The 13,183-nt window shown below is 44.9% G+C and overlaps 1 protein-coding gene across 2 annotated transcripts in view; it reads left to right on the forward strand.

Moving 5' to 3' along the window:
- Nucleotides 1-13,183, forward strand: part of rasa3 (RAS p21 protein activator 3) — a 185,687-nt gene that overhangs the window by 17,880 nt on the left and 154,624 nt on the right. The window lies entirely within an intron of this gene.

Here is a 13,183-nt window from a genome sequence, read left to right on the forward strand (position 1 = left end):
AGAGTCAAAAGGTATGGTGCTGGAAAAGCACAACCAGTCAGGCAGCATCTGAGAGTCAAGCATAAGCCCTTTATCAGGAATGTTGGCGGGGAGGGGGGATGCCCAAAAGGGTTGAGAGATAACAGGGAGTGGGTATGGGGCTGGGAGTAAGGTAGCTGGGAATGTGAGAGGTAGATGAAGGTTGGGGTGATGGTGATAGGTCAGAGTGGAGCGGTGGGAAGGAAGATGAACAGGTGGGACTGTTCAAGAGGGCAGTGCCAAGTTGGAGGGTTGGAGCTGGGATAAGGTTGGGGGGGGGAGGGGAGATGAGGAAAGCGGTGGAATTGATGTTGATCCCATGTGGTCGGAGGGTCCCAAAGCGGCCCTCCAAGGTGGAACTACTGTCTGCCAATTGGCCTGGATTTCCTGTGGAACAGGTGAGAACCATTCAGCACATGGCTCCTGACACCAGCTAGTGGTCCTGCTTTTTGCTGAAGAAGAACAGCCTTTGAGGTTTCACTGAGCAGTACATCCCCTGGTGGAGTCCTGAGTGGGTAACACTCTTTGAACAATGCCACCAAACTGGAGGTCCTGGTACAGCCCCAGCACTACCTGAATCTGAGGACATGTATAAGTAACAAAGCGAACTGTGCTGCCTGCAATCCATGGACTATATGCACTCAAGCCTCAGGCCAGGAGGTACCTTGGAATGTCGTACCCATCAGAGGCCACAGCATAACCAAATATCAAACATCAAAACTCTGGTCACTGCTCTGGACAACCTGTAAACCTCTGCATCAGCTCATTCTTTTACGAATAGCCCAATGACCAACTCGTGCTTCCTGAAGATCAGGCTGATTGAAGCTACAGAGTGGTTGTTGTGAGCAAGCGCTTGTTACGGTTACAAACACTGACATTCCATCATGAGCTTGCCATTGGAGTTCCTGTCCTTGAAGTTACCTCAGCCTACAATCAGAAACACAGCAGATGCTTAAACTATCAAGGTGCAACCACATGCAGAGCTACTGTGGTTGCTGAGGGATGTTTCTGAGCAGCTGAAAAGAGAGGGTAAAGACAAGATCAGCACTCCAAGAGTACCTCAGTGATCTGCCACTGTCCTGGAATGACTCATTTTTGGAGGGGGGTGGTGGTTTGGGGACAGTCTGCGGTTTATACATACACATTTCATCGTGGTAGCAGGCTGGTTCAGTGACCAGATGCCTTCACTCAAATTGGGAGGCCCAGGATTCTGGAACCTGGAGTGTCGAGATTACCAAGCTATCAGCAAGTTATCTTTTTGATAGCCAGGGTACCCCTTTTGAACAGATCAGGTGACCCTCTGATTATAGTGGTAAAAACAAGGACGGCAGATGCTGGAAACCAGATTCTGGATTAGAGTGGTGCTGGAAAAGCATAGCGGGTCGGGCAGCGTCTGAGGAGCAGGAAAATCGACGTTTCGGGCAAAAGCCCTTCATCAGGAATAGAGGCAGGCAGAGTGCCTGCAGGGTGGAGAGATTAATGAGAGGAGGGTGGGGCTGGGGAGAAAGTAGCATAGAGTACAATAGGTGAGTGGGGGTGGGGATGGAGGGGATAGGTCAGGTGGAGTGGATGGGTGGAAAAGAAGATAGGCAGGTAGGACAAGTCATGGGGACAGTGCTGAGCTGGAAGTTTGGAACTGGGGTGAGGTGGGGGAAGGGGAAATGAGGAAACTGAAGTCCACATTGATGCCCTGGGGTTGAAGTGTTCCGAGGCGGAAGATGAGGCGTTCTTCCTCCAGGCGTCTGGTGGTGAGGGAGCGGCGGTGAAGGAGGCCCAGGACCTCCATGTCCTCGGCAGAGTGGGAGAGGGAGTTGAAATATTGGGCCACGGTGGGATGTTATTGATTGTTGTGGGTCCAGAGATGTTCCCTAAAGTGCTCTGTTAAGTGGCGCCCAGTCTCCCCAATGTAGAGGAGACCGCATCGGGAGCAATGGATACAATAAATGATATCAGGGGATGTGCAGGTAAAACTTTGATGGATGTGGAAGGCTCCTTTAGGGCCTTGGATTGAGGTGAGGGAGGAGGTGTGGGCTCAGGTTTTCCAATTCCTGTGGTGGCAGGGGAAGGTGCCAGTATGGGTGGGTGGGTTATTGGGAGGCGTGGACCTGACCAGGTAGTCACGGAGGGAATGGTCTTTGCGGAAGGCGGAAAAGGCTGGGAAGGCAAATATATCCCTAGTGGTGGGGTCTGTTTGGAAGTGGTGGAGATGTCGGCGGATGATTTGGTTTATGCGAAGGTTGGTAGGGTGGAAGGTGAGCACCCAGGGCGTTCTGTCCTTGTTATGGTTGAAGGGGTGGGGTCTAAGGGCGGTGGTGCGAGATGTGGATGAGATGCGTTGGAGGGCATCTTTAACCACGTGGGAAGGGAAATTGCGGTCTCTAAAGAAGGAGGCCATCTGGTGTGTTCTGTGGCGGAGTCCCAGGCCACCTTGGGCATGTGGGGCTCGGGGATCATTTGAGAGCATCAGGTGTCTTCTGGGATTGTTACCTCTGGAGAAGATTTCATAAAAAGTGTGTGTGAAATACTTGGAACTGTCAACATCTGTCAAGCTGTGTTTTTATGAATGGGAATGTTTTCTTGCTAGACCACAGTCAGCAATATAGAAGATTAAGTGAACTTTATTTCTTCTCATGTGTGCCTTGGGAATACTAGATGGGTTGGCACGGTAGGCGAAAAGAGGAAAAACTGATGGGTGGAAGTAGGCGATGTGTTGGCATTGGGGGTCTGAGAGACCATGGGAGATGGATAAAGGACACCAGGTGGCATAGATAAAGCATGGGCAGTGTGTGGAGGTGAGGGCTGGAGGAATGTTTAATTTTTACTTCTTTAAGTATAATTTTCAGTTTTCAAATTATAATTTGCCAGCACACCTTGGCAACCAGATGTTTCCTCCGTTTTTTCTGGGTCACTGTCACTGATAGTCTGGTGCTCCAATACAAATTGGGGTGGCACAGCTGACTCAGTGGTTAGCACTGCTGCCTCACAGCGCCAGGGACCCGGGTTTGATTCCCGCCTCGGGCGATTGTTTGTGTGGAGTTTGCACATTGTCCCCTTGTCTGTGTGGGTTTCCTCCCACATTCCAAGGATGTGCAGGTTAGCTGAATTGGTCATGGGAAATAGTGTTCGGGGATGAGTAGATTAGGTGCATATAGGATAGGGGAATTGATCTGGGTGGGTTACTCTTTGGAGGGTCGGTGTGAACTTGTTGGGCCTTGGGCTTGTTCCCACGCTGTCAGGAATCTAATTCTTAAAAAAAAAATCCAATCTCTGGATCGAAAATGGAAATGTCGAATGACCATTTTTAAAAGTTGAGTTTGCAGAGCTGGGATTTCTCCCAACTCCACTCACCTAATCCAGAAATTAAAATGGGGGGAAGAGTCCCCCCTCCCCCCACTCCCATTATCACAGTGACCAGGCTTCACACTGCCCCGGATCATGATGCCAACCCTGAATGGAATACAGGCAGTGCATGGCCGATGTGAGCACCCGATGTACAGGAACCATCTTTGAAACCATGAAAACCCCAACCAAACAATAGCATCACACTACAAACTCAGATTTCAGGCTAACATCCTGGAGATCTACTTGCACTTCGACAGGCCGTTAGACTGTTCGACCCTGGAGATCTACTTGCTGTTCGACAGGCCATTAGACTGTTCGATTCTGGAGATCTACTTGCACTTCGACAGGCCATTAGACTGTTCGATTCTGGAGATCCACTTGCTATTCGACAGGACATTAGACTGTTCGATTCTGGAGATCTACTTGCACTTCGACAGGCCGTTAGACTGTTCGACCTTGGAGATCTACTTGCTGTTCGACAGGCCATTAGACTGTTCGATTCTGGAGATCTACTTGCTGTTCGACAGGCCGTTAGACTGTTCGACCCTGGAGATCTACTTGCTGTTCGACAGGACATTAGACTGTTCGATTCTGGAGATCTACTTGCTGTTCGACAGGCCGTTAGACTGTTCGATTCTGGAGATCCACTTGCTATTCGACAGGCCGTTAGACTGTTCGATTCTGGAGATCCACTTGCTATTCGACAGGGACTTAGACTGTTTGGGGAATTTCTTATCCCTGCTGTTCTGTGGTATTCAAGTACTCTGTATGTGAACAATCACTTGTTATTATAGAATGTGATTGTTGTTGTAAGGAGAGCCAGTTTGTTGAAGCTTTATGTTTTGTACTCATTAGGAGAAGAACGAGAATGTTAAATTTCAAATGACCTTGAAAATATGTTCTACAGGAGAATAGATTACTATTTGCTGAGACTTTTCCATGGAGAGGGCTATCAAGCCCGGTTGGTTGTCCAAGGTCTTGGATAATTTTTTAAAAATGTATGAAACGTAAACGTATCCCTTCTGTTTTCTCCATTCATGTAACTACACGTTGTTTCAGCAAGAGCCATCTTACAAACTCAACTGATTATCTTAAATAGGTTCTAAGTGAAGCTGTGAGCACACCCAGGATTGTTCAGCCAGGGCTGTCCAATCACAGAATAAGTCTAACAGTAGATGTTTTCTAACCATGGCTGGCTGCAGCTAAATATGTTCCATACTCCGTTTCTTATGAACAAGTAAAGAGCGTGCTGTTTGGTTTAATCAACCAATGACAAGGAGATACAGCTGCTGTGCCGGACATTTGGCACTGAAGTTCATGTCTAGCCTTACTCAGACTTGCAGTTGGCAGACATTATTTGGACTAATGGCGGCATCCAGTTAGTGGAAATTGTTACTCACGGGCACTGCAGAGTAGAATTATGAAATGGCTTGCTGAACCTGTTGTTCAAATATTTGAGATACTTTATCTTTTCAAGATCAATTGGGGTAGACTTTCTGGTATAATAAATCCTAACCTCCTATACTGTGCATGTGTCAGATTTGTAAATGATACGCTCATGATCTTTGAATTTTTCCTTATACACCTGTAAAGGAATGGAGGTGAACGGAGGACTGATATGGAGAACTAAGAATTTATTTATGTTCTGTGTGCATCTTCCTTTTATTTTGCATCTGGCAGTCTCCAGGTATGAACGTTTCTGCCCAGGGACTGTTTCTTTCGATTTCTTAAGCAGACAATTTGGAGCTCTTCATTACCTGACCATTCTTAATGCAGCTTGATGCCAATCAACAAATGTTATGCTAGAACTCTGAAGTGTTTCTGACAGTTATAGTCTCAAAGTTGGTTTTAACTGGGCTCAGTAGGTAGAGTACGCATCTTTGGATCAGAAGGTTGTAGGTTCAAGTTGCTTTCAAGAGCCTTGAGCATAAACTCTAGGCTGAGGCTTCATTGCAACACTGAGGCAGTACTGCACTGTCAGATCAGGTGTTCAGTAGAGACTCCATCTGCTCTCTGAGGTAAATGTAACGGTCCTATATCAATGTTAGAAGAAGGATAGGAGAGTGCTTTTTCGAGTTTTGACCAATATTTATCCTTTGAACAACGTCATTGTCAACAATTGTTGATTCCATTGCTGCTTGTGGGAGCTTGCTGAGAACAAGTTGAATGTTCTGCATTTCTCCAATGAATATATTCTTCATAACATTCCAAATTATTTTGACTTGAGAATTACTTGAGGTGGGACAAAATTCAACTTGTGTAACTGTAAATGGGATTAGACTAGGTTAGGATATCTGATTGGCATGGATGAGTTGGACCAAAGCGTCTGTTTCCATGCTGTGCATCTGTAATATTTACAATATACATAACACGTCAGGTGTACAGCCTGAGGGCAAACTCATTTCAAATTGAAAATTACAGAAAGTGCAGCAGGAGTAAACTGTTTCATTTTGAGGTATCTCAGTACAATTTTAACATCCTTGATAGCCACAATGTAAATTCCTTGCCTGGACTTCTACTGTTTCCAGTCCTATGGCTGTATGACTGTGTACTATGGCTGAAAGGTCTTAGAAGGCAGCCTATTCTAATTTTGCCTCTGCAGCAGCTGCCCCAAGCTTTAGTCCATCTTCAATACATAACTGTTTGGCAAAGTGCCTCATTAATAGAATTTAACAAGGATCAGGATTTGGCTTGGCTGGAGATAAGAAAGCCCCTTCCCCTTTGATCCTTCCTACATGCCCTGAGTCTCACTCCCACCACATATTGTCCTTGAGGCGATGGGGAAGGTGGTGTCTCCCTTCTTTGGGAATGTGCCATTGTAAAGATCGTCTGGAGAGAGGCGGAGTGGGTTTGTTCGCATTGGTCTTGAGCTAAGATCAGAGTGGTGCTGGAAAAGCACAGCAGGTCAGGCAGCATCCGAGGAGCAGGATCCGAGGAACATTGGTCTTGAGCTGACCTATGGTGGAGGAGTTTGCACTGTACAGTCTGCTCCCTGGAATGCACACCCCACCTTAGGACAACTATCAGCTGTGGCTGGAGAACCATCAATGCAGTCCACCCAGTACCTACTGGTCCTCCAGTGTAAGGAATTGTCCCTGACCTGCTATTGCAGACTGGCCCGTTCCACATTTCCTACATTACAACAGTGACTAGCTTTCAAAAAGTCATTTGTTGGCTGTGTATCTGGGACATCTTGAGGTTGTTAAAGAGGCAAGCTGTTTCTTCCTTTTCAGAATGGAATTGAGATTGGAAAGCTTGAATAATGGAACCCATAGCTTCAGGAGGTGGGAAACAGAACAGGATGGGATTATAACAGAATTAATTTAAGGAAATAATTTAAATAGTTCCATGATGCTCCGATTTGGGAATTTGCATATTGAACATGTGTAAAATAAATGGAAATCAGTCCAAGGTATGAAGAAGCTCCTTTTATTTTATGTCTTCAGCACAGGTTTGATATTATTGACATCTTAAAATCCCACCCTGATCCAAACCCACCCTTTTAGGGAGGAGTGGGCGATGCATTTAATTTTCACTCACTCATACAATTAACCACCTCTCACTAACATACTTCGTACAATGATAGTGCACATGATAATACACTGGATTTTCAAATGGATGCTTTATGCAAAGTCTTCTGCTTCTTTCTTGTATTTAAATATATGCAAAACACATTGGCACCGTATTGTGAGACACCACATAATGAAATCAGAGAAAAAAAAATAGAATTAGGACTTTGATGCTCCTTAACCCTTCAGCAATATCTGTTCATCAAAATCTCCTTTGCAGGAACCCATACTCCCACTATACCCCAGCTTATCCCTTTGTTTCAGTAGAATTCCTGCAATGTGGAAACAGACCATTTGGCCCATCAACTCCAGACCGATCACTTGAAGAGCATCTCAGCTGGACCCACTCTCCTACCATATCCCTGCATTTCTCATGGATAATCCACATCCCTGGAACACTATGGGCAATTTAGCATGACCATTGACCTGACCTGCACATCTTTGGACTGTGGGAGGAAACCAGAGCACCGGGAGGAAACCCACAGAGACACAGGGAGACTGTGCAAACTCCACACAGACAGTCACATGAGGTGGGAATCGTACCAAGGACCCTGAAGCCTGAGGAAGCAGTGCTAACCACTGTGTTACCCCAATACCTTCATATCTGTAATTTCCAGCCTTGTAATCCTCATCCTAATGGTCTGGTCGTGTTATTAGCTCAGAGGTGGGGAAAGAGTGCCTGGAACCTGGGGACTGTTGTGATCTGGAAATGTGGGAGATGTGTCAAGATAGGCAACATATAGAGCAAGACCCTATCCCAAGTGCCAATGAGAGAGCCCACTGGATCAAGTGCCAATTAGTAACCTAAGTGGTGACAATCAGATTTTGCAGCCAATCAGGCTCCAGGGACAATGGTATTCCCTCTCTCTCCCACCACCCCACACAACTGGAGAAGGTCTGGGTGGGTTTGGAATGAGCTGTGGTTGGAGGGTGTAGAAGAAAATTGGAGGTATTGGGAGGGGAGATCTGACGTTGTGGAAGAGATTGGAGACTGTGGCTGAAAGGAAGGAGTGATCCTGGTGTGAGGATATGTCACAGGGGAGGAGGTGGGTGAGAAGAGACAGACCTCCCATTAAGGAGGTGGTTCCTGTGAGGGGAAATCAACTGATCCAGATCTAGGAACTAGGTGGCAAGTTGCTTAGCTGTGGGAACCCAAAGTAGACAAGCAGGAAGTTGGAAGAATACAGCAAGCCAGGCAGCTTCAGGAGGTGGAGAAGATGACATTTTGGTTGTCCCAGTAGCATTCTCTTCATGGTTCACCCCCCCATCCCCCCACCTTTTGTTCTGAGAAGGAACTTCTTCACCCAGGGGATTGTTAATCTGTGGAATTCCTTGTCCAGGGAAGTAGTTGACTGTACTTCAATAATCGCCTTTAGAGCTAAGGTAGATACTTCTTCGAAAAATAAAGGAATTAAGGGATGTAGTGAAAACGCGGATAAGTGGATCTGAGTCCACGAAAAGATTAGCCATGATCTTATTGAATGGCAGAGCAGGCTTGAAGGGCCGGGCGGCCTACTCCTGCTCCTAGTTCTTATGTTCTTATGTTCCTTCAGCTTCTTTCAGCAATTCCATTACATGGAAAATGTAGATTACATTTGACGAGCACACCCTCATTATGATATTTAAATGATGGGCCCAACTTCAGGAGTTGGGTTGGATGCTCCTCAACCCTCATCCCAGCTCAGTTTAAAAAAGGAAGTGGGAATGTTCAAGATGTCTCCAGTGCAGGTTTGATATTGTTGACGTCTTAAGATCTCACCCTGATGCAAACCCACCCTTTTAGGGAGGAATGGGCGATGAGTTAAATTTTCTCTCTCTCACACAATTAACTACCTCTCACTACCATACTTGACTGCATCTCCTGTGGCCACCAATAGTGACTGTGCCTTCAGAAATCTCTTCCCCCTTTCAATGCCGTCTGCCATAAGACCCTTTGTAAAATCCACCAGCCACTCGATCAAGGTTTTGGTCACCTGACGTTCTGTTCCAGTTTTCCCTTCATTGTTATGAATTCGCAGATCCTTCATCTCAGGGCAGGTTAGGGATGGGCAGTAAACACTGGCATAGCCAGTAGTGCCCACATTCCAAAGCAATATAAATTACTCGTGGGATGGCAAACTGAACCGAGAAAAGATTTAAACAGTTTACATAAAAAGGTGGTTCGAGTGCATTCTGAGTGTGACAGTATGGATTGAGATTAATGACTCAGGGGAAAGCTAAGACAATGGGCCCAGGAGAAGGTTTTGATCTGGAAGGCTCCTCTCCAGTTGCCGTGGGAGCTAGTGAAGGATCAAGTACGTTTGTTAAAGGCAATACAGGTTGTGTTTGTTCAGCAACTTAACCAAGCAAAATGTCTCACCGTACTTCACAGGAACATTACAAAGCAAAATCTGACAGAGCTATGTCAGGAGATTTTGGGATGGCTGAATAGTCCCAGAAGTAGGTTTTTAAAAGGAGTCTTAAAGACGAGGAGAGATGGAGTTACTGGGGGAATTCGATTCGTCATTGTCCAGGCATATATTGAATGAATGAAAGGTGGGGAAGTTCCGTTACAGGATATTGAACTCTGCATATCTGAAATAGTTAAGTGGCTCACACAGGGAGGGCGATACCAGAGCGGGTATTTTTAGCCGAGTCTGAGGAAGTAGTTTTTCCATTGAGGATAAAGAACAGCTGGAACAGATTGTTGGAATGGATTGCTGAGGCCCGGAACACTAAGCTTATTGAATAAGCAGCTAAATGTTGGAGGATGGTCAGTTTGTTTTTCCAGGAGGATGAGATTAAACAGACCTAAGGGCCCTCTTTGCTGAAATCTGTCCTGTGATTTAGAGGAAGTTACACAATGGGCTGCAACCGAATTGCCAGTGCAAAGTTATTTACGTCACACCGAAGCTCCAGCGACCTGATCCTAATGAAACATCTAAGATACTGAGAGGATTTGTAAGGGTAGATGCCAGGAGGATGTTTCCTCTTGTTGGAGCGACTAGAACTAGGGGACATGTTTAAAAGAAAATGAGCCCCTTTCATGATGGAGATGAGGCGATGTTTTTCCTCTCAGAAGGCTGTTAGTGTATGGAGTTTACTTCCTCAGAAAGCAGGAGAAGCTGGGCCATTTAAGTTATTCAAGTCATAGTTAGATAGATTTTTGATCGACAGTTGAGTTATGGGACAAGAGAATGAAATTGAGAGCACAACCAATTTCGCCATTATCTAACTCAAGGGTGAGCTATCTTGAAGGGACTCGCTATCTCTGGCTTTTCAATGTTCACTCTCTACTCCAGAAATTATTAAATCCTCAATGGCTTAGACTTCAGGATATCTTCCCAATCTCCCTTTTGTTGGTGTGTTTTGTTTACCAGATTCTGACCATGAATGTACTCAGTCACCTATGCCTGCAGTCGTTTATTTTATCAGCCTTAACATTGATGCCATGGTCAGTGGGTAGAATGTTTGCCTCTGAGTCAACAGGTCATAACTCAAGACCAACTGCAGAAGCCTAAGTGTGTAAGTCACTCTGCCACTTGCAATGCAGTGTTTAGGCAGGGCTGCACAATCTGAGAGGCTGCCTTTCAGGCAAGATATTAAGGGAAAGCCTCATCTATCCCCTGAGGTGGATGTCAAAGACCCCATGACACTATTTGCAAAAAGAGCAATTGGATTCTCTTTGGAGAACGAGTTAATGTTTATCCCTCAACCAGCATCACTGAAAATAGATTTAAGTGGTCGTTTCCCATTGCTGTATATGGCAGTATGCTGAGTGCAAGTTGCTAATGCATATCCTGCACGGCAACAGAGAATATACGACAATGTACTTAATTGACTGTGAGGCAGGTCGTGGTATCCTGAGGTTATGAAAAATATTATTTACATGTGAGCTTGTTCTTTCTTTCCCCTTGATTTTGAGTTGCTATACTTATTTACCAAAAGATAGAAAATAATCCTCAAATCAGTTCATACAAAGTTGCGATGCTCTTTCAGGTTTATTCACAGTTTAATTTGCAGAAGCTAGACACTACAGTGTACTAATTTTTGAAAAAAAATTGAAATCAGTCAATAAGGAGTTAAAATCATCCTTCAGAATTTTTAAAAATATTTCCTCTTGGATAATCAACACGATTAGTGGACGAATCAGTTTTTTGTAAACCTTCATAATGTTACAGTCAGTACCTGTGGGTTTCAGTTTGTCCAGAGTTCAAATACATTACTGGAATTAAAGACAGAATGAACCGTCTGTGGAATTAGAGCTGTCAATCATTCATCATTAAAGATGCTGATCAGCAGGAGGTCATCTTAATTCCAAATACTTCTAATATCTTGAACATGTATGGTTTAATTAGTACTTAGAATAAAGCCCAAGTATCCCAACTAATGTTTAGATCAAGCAACCTGCCCTTGCCTCAGGCATATCTCAAACTTTTATTAATACTGTGATGAAAGCCAAAAGCTCTCATTTTAACTCTAATCGAGCAACAAGAGCCATGGGAATTGGTTTAATCATTCATTTAGATCCTAGCTGATCAGTCTCAACTTCATTTCTGTTGCTCAACAAAAACCTATCAATCTCAGTCCTGAGATATTCAAATTGAATTTGTTAAGAGTGGAGAAGAAAATGTTCTGATTCAGTGTGTGGATGGACCGACTGGAGAAGGTGCAAAACTTGAGCTACTCTTGGGAAATAGGGCAGGCCAGGTGACTGAGGTGTCAGTGGGGGAGCACTTTGAGGCCAGTGACCATAATTCTATTAGTTTTAAAATAGTGATGGAAAAGGACAGACTGGATCTAAAATTTAAAGTTCTAAATTGGAGGAAGGCTCATTTTGACCGTACGAGGCAAGAACTTTCAAAAGTTTATTGGGGGTGGATGTCCGCAGGTAAAGATAAGGCTAGAAAATGGGAAGCCTTAAAAAATGAGAAAACTAGAGTCCAGAGACAGTATGTTTCTGATAGGGTGAAGGGCAAGACTGGTAGGTTTACGGAATGCTGGACGATGAGAGATCTTGAGGTTTTGGTCAACAAAAAGAAGGAAGCATATGTCAGATATAGACAGCAGAGATCCAGGGAATGCTTAGAAAAGTATAAAGGCAGTAGGAGTAAGGGGCTGCATGGTGGCTCAGTGGTTAGCATTCCAGCCTCAGGTGACTGTGTAGAGTTTGTGCATTCTCTCTGTGGCTGTGTGGGTTTCCTCTGGGTGCTCTGGTTTCCTCCTATATCCAAAAATGTGCCGGTTAGGTGGATTGGCCATGCTAAGTTGCCCATTGTGTGCAGGGGAGTATGTAGATTAGCCAAAGGGAAATGCAGGGTTACAGGGATAAGTAGGCGGGGTGGGATGCTCTTCAGAGGATGGGTATTGACACAATAGGCCGAATGGCCTCCTACCGCAATAGAGGGATTCTATATATTCAGTGGTTCTATACTTAAGAGCGAAATCAGGAGGGTAAAAAGGGGATATGAGATAGCTTTGGCAAATATGGTGAAGGAGAATCCAGAGGGGATTCTACAAATACGTTAAGGACAAAAGAGTAACGAGGGAGAGAATAGGGCTCCTCAAAGATCAGCAAGGCCATCTATGTTTGGAACTGCAGAAGATGGGAAGATACTAAATGAGTATGTCGCATCAGTGTTGACTGTGGAGAAGGATATGGAATGTAGAGAACGTAGGGAAATAAATAGCGACATCTTAGAAAATGCCCACATTTCAGAGGAAAAGGTGCTGGACAACTCAAAACTCATAAAGATGCACAAATCAGATGTACCCGAGAACTCTGTGGGAAGCTAGGGAAGTGATTGCTGGGCCCCTTGCTGAGATATTTGGATCATTGATAGCTGCAGGAGAGGTGCCAGAAGACTGGAGGCCATTTACCATTGTCACTATTTAAGAAAGGTGGTAAGGAAAAGCTAGAGAACTATAGACCGGTGGTGGGCAAGTTTTTGGAGGGATTCCTGAGGGACAGGATTTACATGTATTTAGTTAGGCAAGGACTGATTAGGGATAGTCAGCATGGCTTTGTGTGTTGGAGATCATGTCTCACAAACTTGATTGAGTTCTTTGAAGAAGTGATGAAGAGATTGATGAGGGCAGAGCGATGGATGCAATCTGTATGTATTTCAGTAAAGTATTTGGCAAGGTTCCTCACAGTAAACTGGTTAGCAAGGTTAGATCACAGGGACTATGGGGAGAACTAGCCATTGCATACAGAACTGGCTTGAAGGTAGAAGACAGAGGGTGGTGGTGGAGGGTTGGTTTTCAGACTGGAG

This window comes from Chiloscyllium punctatum, chromosome 9 (assembly GCF_047496795.1).
Source record: "Chiloscyllium punctatum isolate Juve2018m chromosome 9, sChiPun1.3, whole genome shotgun sequence".
Classification (NCBI taxonomy): Eukaryota; Metazoa; Chordata; class Chondrichthyes; order Orectolobiformes; family Hemiscylliidae; genus Chiloscyllium; species Chiloscyllium punctatum.